We start from the raw sequence: 10,454 nt of genomic DNA, 5'->3' as shown, positions 1-10,454 counted from the left end.
AATCGACATCGAAACGTGACTTATAGGTGATTGTATGTTAGATATAGTAGTTGGGACTGAAAGTAATTTGACTAGAAACTCTATCGTAATCGTATCATCGTCTATCGAAATCGAAGTATCGAAAACCGTCGCGAAACATTCGAAAAGGGTTGCTGATCGAACAGGAAGCATCCTGATCGAACAGGCCAGCCGATCGGCTAGCACTTTCCTGGCCGATCGAGCAGGCCATTCGATCGGAGATCCTGGCCGATCGGTTGACACTTTCCTCTTTTGGAGCCTATAAATTGTAACACCCTTGCTTGTTAAATACAATATTATATATATAATTTTCGTAAAAATGCATGTTTGTACGATTACACGTAAGTATGTCAATACGAGTTTACTAAAACTTTTACAATAAAAGTAAAAGAACTTAATGTAATTGAATTCGTCGTTTAAAAGATACGACGAAACGCCGCGCGGAAGCTTTTAACTTTATCGTGTTCGGTTCTTCTTCGAGCTTGATCTTCATCCGGGCACTCTTGGCAATCACCTATGATCAAAACCAACTTAAAAGTTAGTTTTGATAGTTAAATAACAAGTTTAAACAAGTTATATGAGATTAGAAATCAAGGCATTTGAACAAAATAATTTAATACAAGAAATTATATATTTTGTTTTCAGCCCCTTCACTCGGCCGTGTCAAAAGATCACCCGGCCGTGTCAGCTTAACATATATTTTTCACAGCCCCTTCACCCGGCCGTGTCAAAAGTTCACCCGCCCATATCAACTCTGCACGTTTATTTTTCATCAAATTTGCATCCAAACCTATCCAAACTCATTTTAATTGCTTGGGGTTCGTTTCTTAACATGTCTAAGCTATCATCCATTACCCGGATCCATTATTCATATAGTTTACGCTCCCGTTACCCGGTTTACGTTTTTCTTTATTACACTTAAGCCAACATTTTACCACCTACTTTATTTTGACCCGTTTAGAAGTTTTCATGCATTTAAGCATCAAACTCGCATTTCTCTTTGTACACTTCGTATTTCCATTTTTTTAGTAGCCTCTAATATTCCACAACAACTATTTTGTAGTGGATTTAACATAACGGACCGTTATTCTAAATTTTACCCTTTGGATAGTCATTCTACGTAATTTACCCGTTCTTAGGCATTTGACTCTCAAGGTTTATACTTACAACTCTTACATATATCTAGGAGTTGCATAATCATAATACTAGTATCTAAACGACCTCTAAGGGTCATTTGCCCGATTTACAAATCATGGGCGTTTTGGTCAATTTTTAGTCCCTCATTCACGACGAAGGACTCTCGCTAATTATTTGACCCATATTTGCATGTTTATCTAGCAACTTAACTATGCGTACCTGGCTCGGGTCAAGGTATTGACCTGTTTACATAACTTTTTGCTTTAAATCTTTCTAGTTAAAACAACGCACGTTTATGTTGTTTCCTGTGATTACAACACTCAACAAGCAATTGTCAAATGAAATTGTCAAATGGTGTTAACAATACCATTTGACCCATTTAGCCTAAATGACCATTTATCCGTATGAGATGGTATTTAGTTACCATTTCATCCCTTTAAACCTATCCCGGTTTTCCCTTAAACTCGTTTTACTCAAAACCATTTTTATTTGTTCGTCATTACATGACTAATTTACCTTTTTACCCCTTTTACCATAATTCATGGTTTCTTACCTTTTTACATATTCCGACTTGCATTGTATCTTGCCGGAACATCATATTCCAATTACTTACCATTATTCACAATCAATATTCACAAGTGTATTGTAATTAAAAAAAGAGTGTAAGCTTAACTTACCTCGCGTCCGCGCAAACATTCTTTGCATCCATGATCCGTTTGACCCGTTCCTTTCCAAGCTCCCACCTAGCTTGTTTAAAGTCAACTATATCATAACATCCATAAGATGGTTAGATTGGTCATTCTATATAATGGCCATCACCCTATGGAACCCTCTTTTTTTTTACACACTTATCAATCAAAGCATGCCGTATATTCAACAACTAGTTTCATACCATATTTCTTTTCATTCACTAACCGTTTGACCCGTTAGTGAAGTTACTTATACAACTAGTTAGTAAGTGATTTTAATCACTTTAAGCATGTCACATAAAGTGTTATTTGTTCCCAACAATCAATAATTCATGCCTAAAGCAAGTATATACAATCCTATGTCTTTTTCTTGGTTAATAAGAACATTATTTATGTGCAGCGATTTTCTATTCAGCTGCTGTAATTGACCATTTTGAACCATTTAAAATCTGAATTAGATCATCATGTTCAAAGATGGATCGTAGAACGGTCCAATACCTTCGCAAGCATATAAGGTACACCTTCTAACGAATTTTCTATGATTTTATATGATTTTTATAAAATCAGCTCAGCAACTATATTTTCATTTTTCAACATCTTTCAAGTTCTGAACAACAGTTTTAATTCGCCTATTTGGCCTATTTAACAACCACATTTGTTTCTTATGATTGAAAACAGTAAAAATTTACTTCATAAGCTTTCCGAAAAGGTATAGAACACCCAAATCGGATAAATGGTTGATTTTATATGATTTTTTTAAGATTAGTCAAAATACATATAAAAAGCTACGAAAATCATGTTTAGAGTCCTTTCAAATTCGACCCAAACCATCAATTGCAACCCATTTCCATGGCTAATAAACTAGTTTAAACGATTATCTTAACTAGTTTATTCATTTATTTTTGTAAGAACTAAGGGTTCCTCATACACGAGTGAAACCCGTTTCATCATATCACTAGCATTTATCCCAACACTTAATATAATCAAGTTCTACTTATCAATTGGTAGACAATATGATTTCATACACCTAGTTCCAAGAACATATTTACCAAATTTCATCTTAACATTCAAAACCTATTTCAAGTCATTTATGATCATGTATCCAAATTCATGATTTAATCAAACACCTTCTTAACATCATCATGCATGATGATTCTAAACCTAGTTAGACCATCAATTTCATCATAACATTAAAACCCACTTATCTAAGTGTGGTAATTCATCTAAGTTTTCAAATCATAGCAATATATGCCGAATTTTCACTTAGGGTTTTGCTCCTAAGCAAGTATACATCTCTAATCTAGCCATAACTTCTACAATTCATACCTAAATTGCATCTTGTAAAGTTAATCGACTTTTCACAACTTCATGAATGTCAAAAATTCGACATACCTTTCGATCCCCTTGACTTGGTGATCGTTTATGTATATTCCAATCCGAATTTGGCCTTCGTTTGATCCTCCAATTTGAAGGTTTTGTTGAGTTAGGGTTTCACCCCTTTCTCCCTGCTCCTCCTGTCGATCGAACACACCTGTGTGTGTTTTTATTTCTTTTTTTTTTTATATAAGTGTTTTAATTAAATCACTTTTCTAATTACCCACCTTTAGCCCCTCATGATTTGGTTTGTTACAAGTAGGCCTTAACCTTTTTATTTCTAGAAATATTTTCCTTTAATTAACTAGGTTAATTACTCCTAGTTAACTAAGTGGGTTCCGGGAGATTACCACTCGTTTTGTTTTTAAGTCCCGTTAGCTCGGGTCTCTTATAAACATTATTTCATTAAACCCTTTTATTCTCTTTTTATTCGATATTAGGTTTATTTATTTACTTCCTAATATTCACCGGATTTATTTTCACCAGTAACGATATTTACCCGTTCATCATTATTTACATGGCTTAATTACCAAATCCCGATTTCGGGGTGTTACAAGTCTACCCCCCTTAAAGAGGATTCGTCCCCGAAACCTTCTTTATGTAGTTCGTTGATTAAAACAAGCGAACCTAGCTTCGTTTTCAAGGGTTTCTTCTTTTTGGTCTACAGTGATCATTTGTGTTGACGTGAGCGTCTTTCATGTAAATGGCTTTATGGGCTATAACTTTTATCATATATTCCTATTCTTGTCGTCTATTTGACCGAGTTGTCATTTGATTACCCGGTCACTAATTCCTTCAATATGTTTACTTCATGCTAATCTTATTCTGACGAGCGCTTTACATAGTTTCCTAACCATATTTTGACTTCGAATTGTTTTACCGGCTAGACTAATTAGTCGCCTTCACTTCATACCCCGTTTCCTAGGTATACTATTTTGCCATCCCCGACCTTATGTGTGTTTAAGATTTTCTAATTCCCCTCATACTACTTATGTTTGTTAAAACGTGCTTTTGACTAAAAACTAAATTTTAGTTCACGTTTTCTCTGTCTTATGTCTTTTCCTCATGTCATTCTAGAAATACACTTTCGGTGTCAACGCACCCCCTTTTTTTTAAGTTTAGAATTCGTTCTTTTTTTTTTTTGAATTCTATGGACCTTAACCGTTGTCTAAGGCTACACCCGTTACCATTTTAAACTAATCTTCCGACTCCATGACTTCTTACGTCATTTATGCGTCGGTTTGTTTTCCACTTGTTGTTATCTGGTTTATTCCTATATTTATTTACATCCCATTACCCGGGTTCTTTTGTCTTAATATTTCGTGCTTTTATGTCAATTTGCGCTTACTTACATTAGCAAGCGTCATCATTATTAAATTTGTTTGACTTGTTTGTGTGAGAGTTCATCACTTATGAATGTCAAATTTCGTTCTTTATTCGACCCGTTCAGCTTTGAAATAGTTGAACTTAACTTATCAAAATTTCTGTTTGCAGTATCTTATCGTCCTTTAGTCATGACCCAAAATCCGAGTCTTTTTTACTTTCCATACGCGTTCCTGTTTCTCAGTTTACGCACGCGTTTAATTCCTTACCCATCAACCGGGTGTTTTACCGAAATCGTTATCATTGCACCCCTTCCGGTATGCATTAAGACTTCATTTCGATTTACTTGGTCATCTTAGCGAAATCCGTCACTTTTATTCGACCATGTCTTTTATTCTTTACGTGACCACCATTGGCGGCCTTATTAATTATGAGTGACGATTATCATCGTTATCCTTGCTTTACTACGACTAAAGTTAACAACCTTGATTATCTTTTTCGTGTGGGCAACACCTTTGTTTTTATGACCCGGCGGATCATCTATACTTTGGTTTTACTTGCCCATTTTGTTCACCATGGCCCTTTCGTCCAAGATGACTTATTTTCGTGAATTTTCTTTTGATCATTCATTTATATCATCATTTACATTAATCCGTGTCCCTTCTCTCGGGCTCATTATCCTAATGTAATACGCTTCCGTCACCTGGCTGTGTGTTTACACTAGTATCAACTATTTTGTTCATTTGTTTCATTTGGGTACTTTTTAATTTGTCCCATTCACCCCGTCCTTACTACATCGGATGTAAATGTGTCCGCTATAAGAAGTTCATGGTATCATATGCCACTACTTACTTGGCCAGAGTAAGCGATTAACACATGACACGCATGACCTTTTTATAGTTTTCACATCACGCCCTATGTAAGTAATGCCTCTATTTGTTTCTCTTGGAAACAATATCCCGAATACATTTTCTATTCGGGGTTTTCCAAGTTTTTAATCTACATATGCAACTTTCAATTTCTACATATTTGTTGCATATTACTATTTGTGCAATTAAATTTAAAATGTGCACCTGGTAATGCTTGCCCTAACGGGCTTCTCTTGCCATTAGCCTTGTTCGCGACCGTTACGCGATTTAAGTCCTTGATGAGCATACTCTTTGGACCGTTGCTCTATCAAGTCCGCGATTTGTTAAACTCTCGCTACCTTCATATGCGAGTGTCCTTGAACTAAAACATTTACAACAGTTAGTGATTTCGACATTAATAAATGCACGTATTTTAATACAAGGCTTTTTACTGCACGTGATTTCGTTAACTATACTAATCATTTTCGTTGGTGTAACGTGTATTACACGATACCCTTTGTGTTGTTCACAACACTTTAATCCTACTAAACTATTAACATACATGTACTTACCGGATTTGCGATCAAGCTTCGAACCGAACACATTTTGTCAACAACCTTAAGCTCTGATTACCAACTTGTAACACCCTTGCTTGTTAAATACAATATTATATATATAAGTTTCGTAAAAATGCATATTTGTACGATTACACGTAAGTATGTCAATACGAGTTTACTAAAACTTTTACAATAAAAGTAAAAGAATTTAATGTAATTGAATTCGTCGTCTAAAAGATACGACGAAACGCCGAGCGGAAGCTTTTAACTTTATCGTGTTCGGTTCTTCTTCGAGCTTGATCTTCATCTGGGCACTCTTGGCAATCACCTATGATCAAAACCAACTTAAAAGTTAGTTTTGATAGTTAAATAACAAGTTTAAACAAGTTATATGAGATTAGAAATCAAGGAATTTGAACAAAATAATTTAATACAAGAAATTATATATTTTGTTTTCAGCCCCTTCACCCGGCCGTGTCACAAGATCACCCGGCCGTGTCAGCTTAACATATATTTTTCACAGCCCCTTCACCCGGCCGTGTCAAAAGTTCACCCGCCCTTGTCAACTCTGCACGTTTATTTTTCATCAAATTTGCATCCAAACCTATCCAAACTCATTTTAATTGCTTGGGGTTCGTTTCTTAACATGTCTAAGCTATCATCCATTACCCGGATCCATTATTCATATAGTTTACGCTCCCGTTACCCGGTTTACGTTTTTCTTTATTACACTTAAGCCAACATTTTACCACCTACTTTATTTTGACCCGTTTAGAAGTTTTCATGCATTTAAGCATCAAACTCGCATTTCTCTTTGTACACTTTGTATTTCCATTTTTTTAATAGCCTCTAATATTCCACAACAACTATTTTGTAGTGGATTTAACATAACGGACCGTTATTCTAAATTTTACCCTTTGGATAGCCATTCTACGTAATTTACCCGTTCTTAGGCATTTGACTCTCAAGGTTTATACTTACAACTCTTACATATATCTAGGAGTTGCATAATCATAATACTAGTATCTAAACGACCTCTAAGGGTCATTTGCCCGATTTACAAATCATGGGCGTTTTGGTCAGATTTTAGTCCCTCATTTACGACGAAGGACTCTCGCTAATTATTTGACCCATATTTGCATGTTTATCTAGCAACTTAACTATGCGTACCTGGCTCGGGTCAAGGTATTGACCCGTTTACATAACTTTTTGCTTTAAATCTTTCTAGTTAAAACAACGCACGTTTATGTTGTTTCCTGTGATTACAACACTCAACAAGCAATTGTCAAATGAAATTGTCAAATGGTGTTAACAACACCATTTGACCCATTTAGCCTAAATGACCATTTATCCGTATGAAATGGTATTTAGTTACCATTTCATCCCTTTAAACCTATTCCGGTTTTCCCTTAAACTCGTTTTACTTAAAACCATTTTTATTTGTTCGTCATTACATGACTAATTTACCTTTTTACCCCTTTTACCATAATTCATGGTTTCTTACCTTTTTACATATTCCGACTTGCATTGTATCTTGCCGGAACATCATATTCCAATTACTTACCATTATTCACAATCAATATTCACAAGTGTATTGTAATTAAAAAAAGAGTGTAAGCTTAACTTACCTCGCGTCCGCGCAAACATTCTTTGCATCCATGATCCGTTTGACCCGTTCCTTTCCAAGCTCCCACCTAGCTTGTTTAGAGTCAACTATATCATAACATCCATAAGATGGTTAGATTGGTCATTCTATATAATGGCCATCACCCTATGGAACCCTCTTTTTTTTTAACACACTTATCAATCAAAGCATGCCGTATATTCAACAACTAGTTTCATACCATATTTCTTTTCATTCACTAACCGTTTGACCCGTTAGTGAAGTTACTTATACAACTAGTTAGTAAGTGATTTTAAACACTTTAAGCATGTCACATAAAGTGCTATTTGTTCCCAACAATCAATAATTCATGCCTAAAGCAAGTATATACAATCCTATGCCTTTTTCTTGGTTAATAAGAACATTATTTATGTGCAGCGATTTTCTATTCAGCTGCTGTAATTGACCATTTTGAACCATTTAAAATCTGAATTAGATCATCATGTTCAAAGATGGATCGTAGAACGGTCCAATACCTTCGCAAGCATATAAGGTACACCTTCTAACGAATTTTCTATGATTTTATATGATTTTTATAAAATCAGCTCAACAACTATATTTTCATTTTTCAACATCTTTCAAGTTCTGAACAGTAGTTTTAATTCGCCTATTTGGCCTATTTAACAACCACATTTGTTTCTTATGATTGAAAACAGTAAAAATTTACTTCATAAGCTTTCCGAAAAGGTATAGAACACTCAAATCAGATAAACGGTTGATTTTATATGATTTTTTTAAGATTAGTCAAAATACATATAAAAAGCTACGAAAATCATGTTTAGGGTCCTTTCAAATTCGACCCAAACCATCAATTGCAACCCATTTCCATGGCTAATAAACTAGTTTAAACGATTATCTTAACTAGTTTATTCATTTATTTTTGTAAGAACTAAGGGTTCCTCATACACGAGTGAAACCCGTTTCATCATATCACTAGCATTTATCCCAACACTTAATATAATCAAGTTCTACTTATCAATTGGTAGACAATATGATTTCATACACCTAGTTTCAAGAACATATTTACCAAATTTCATCTTAACATTCAAAACCTATTTCAAGTCATTTAAGATCATGTACCCAAATTCATGATTTAATCAAACACCTTCTTAACATCATCATGCATGATGATTCTAAACCTAGTTAGACCATCAATTTCATCATAACATTAAAACCCACTTATCTAAGTGTGGTAATTCATCTAAGTTTTCAAATCATAGCAATATATGCAGAATTTTCACTTAGGGTTTTGCTCCTAAGCAAGTATACATCTCTAATCTAGCCATAACTTCTACAATTCATACCTAAATTGCATCTTGTAAAGTTAATCGACTTTTCACAACTTCATGAATGTCAAAAATTCGACATACCTTTCGATCCCCTTGACTTGGTGATCGTTTATGTATATTCCAATCCGAATTTGGCCTTCGTTTGATCCTCCAATTTGACGGTTTTGTTGAGTTAGGGTTTCACCCCTTTCTCCCTGCTCCTCCTGTCGATCGAACACACCTGTGTGTGTTTTTATTTCTTTTTTTTATATACGTGTTTTAATTAAATCACTTTTCTAATTACCCACCTTTAGCCCCTCATGATTTGGTTTGTTACAAGTAGGCCTTAATCTTTTTATTTCTAGAAATATTTTCCTTTAATTAACTAGGTTAATTACTCCTAGTTAACTAAGTGGGTTCCGGGAGATTACCACCCGTTTTGTTTTTAAGTCCCGTTAGCTCGGGTCTCTTATAAACATTATTTCATTAAACCCTTTTATTCTCTTTTTATTCGATATTAGGTTTATTTATTTACTTCCTAATATTCACCGGATTTATTTTCACCAGTAACGGTATTTACCCGTTCATCATTATTTACATGGCTTAATTACCAAATCCCGATTTCGGGGTGTTACATAAATAGCCCTGTCATTATCACCCTTTCTATTTTTGGAAAGCTCTGACCGAACCAGCCTTGTTCTTCACCTTTTCTCAGATTTCTCTCAACTCCGGTAAGTTTTCGCCCTAATTCTTGTACGTTTTTTATCATTACAAGATTCTACACCTTTCTATCTTTCAAAACTTGATTTCTAACCGTGAAATCACCAAGATCTAAGTGTTCTTGGGTGATGTCATCATGGTGTTCTTGAAGAACATCATGCTTTGGCCTCATTCAACCATGAATAGCTTAGATCTGACCGATTTCCACATAAACAAACTAGGATTCGCAAGAATCTTAACAATTTCATGCAAGGATTTCCAACTTTTCTTCAACATTTTACACCCAAAACCTTAAAACCGATAGGAACGGAGCTCGAACCAACTAACTAATCATTCTAACGATTAAAAGGTTCAAGATTCGGTTACTATCTACAAGGTTCACCGAATTCTGGTTAAACATCAAACTACCGTTCCGAACAGTTCACCGGCCGGACTTGGGTGATTCCTGTCCGAACCGGTGAAGCAAGTAAGAACCCACGTTCTATGGTTTAACTCGCTGTCAGGATACCTCAAAATCATCAAACAGCCAAGTGTTAGACGGAAGGCCAACCAGGTCAGAACTGTGGCCGAACGGCTAGGCTGTTCGAATGAACAGCCAAGCCGATCGAACATACCAGCCGATCGGCCGGGCCAGCCGATCGGCTAGCACATGGTTCCACACTTTTCAAATTTCATGAAGTATAATATTAACGAAGTGATGTTCGATCGAATACGCTACTCGATTGGTAAACATTACTCTTCGGATCATGAGATACTATACTTCAACACTTAATCGATTTTGCAACTCGTTCGTAGTATGGAATGCCAGCCGATCAAACAGGCCGTTCGATCGAGCGACATTCTGCTGAGGACCACTT

General features: G+C 35.4%; 2 long non-coding RNA genes across 2 annotated transcripts; both read right to left on the bottom strand.

Moving 5' to 3' along the window:
* Positions 1-299: 299 nt before the first annotated feature.
* Positions 300-1,942, bottom strand: LOC118488994. Its single transcript, XR_004885597.1, has 2 exons — positions 1,833-1,942; positions 300-532 (listed from the first exon to the last, which is right to left on the bottom strand). It is a non-coding gene; the product is annotated as an uncharacterized LOC118488994 (long non-coding RNA).
* A 1,199-nt stretch (positions 1,943-3,141) lies between these two features.
* On the bottom strand, positions 3,142-9,116 carry LOC118488993. Its single transcript, XR_004885596.1, has 4 exons — positions 8,980-9,116; positions 7,575-7,659; positions 5,615-5,771; positions 3,142-3,358 (listed from the first exon to the last, which is right to left on the bottom strand). It is a non-coding gene; the product is annotated as an uncharacterized LOC118488993 (long non-coding RNA).
* Between the last annotated feature and the right edge of the window lie 1,338 nt (positions 9,117-10,454).

This window comes from Helianthus annuus, chromosome 17 (assembly GCF_002127325.2).
Source record: "Helianthus annuus cultivar XRQ/B chromosome 17, HanXRQr2.0-SUNRISE, whole genome shotgun sequence".
In the NCBI taxonomy this organism is placed as follows: Eukaryota; Viridiplantae; Streptophyta; class Magnoliopsida; order Asterales; family Asteraceae; genus Helianthus; species Helianthus annuus.
This window is presented reverse-complemented; position numbering and strand designations above follow the sequence as displayed.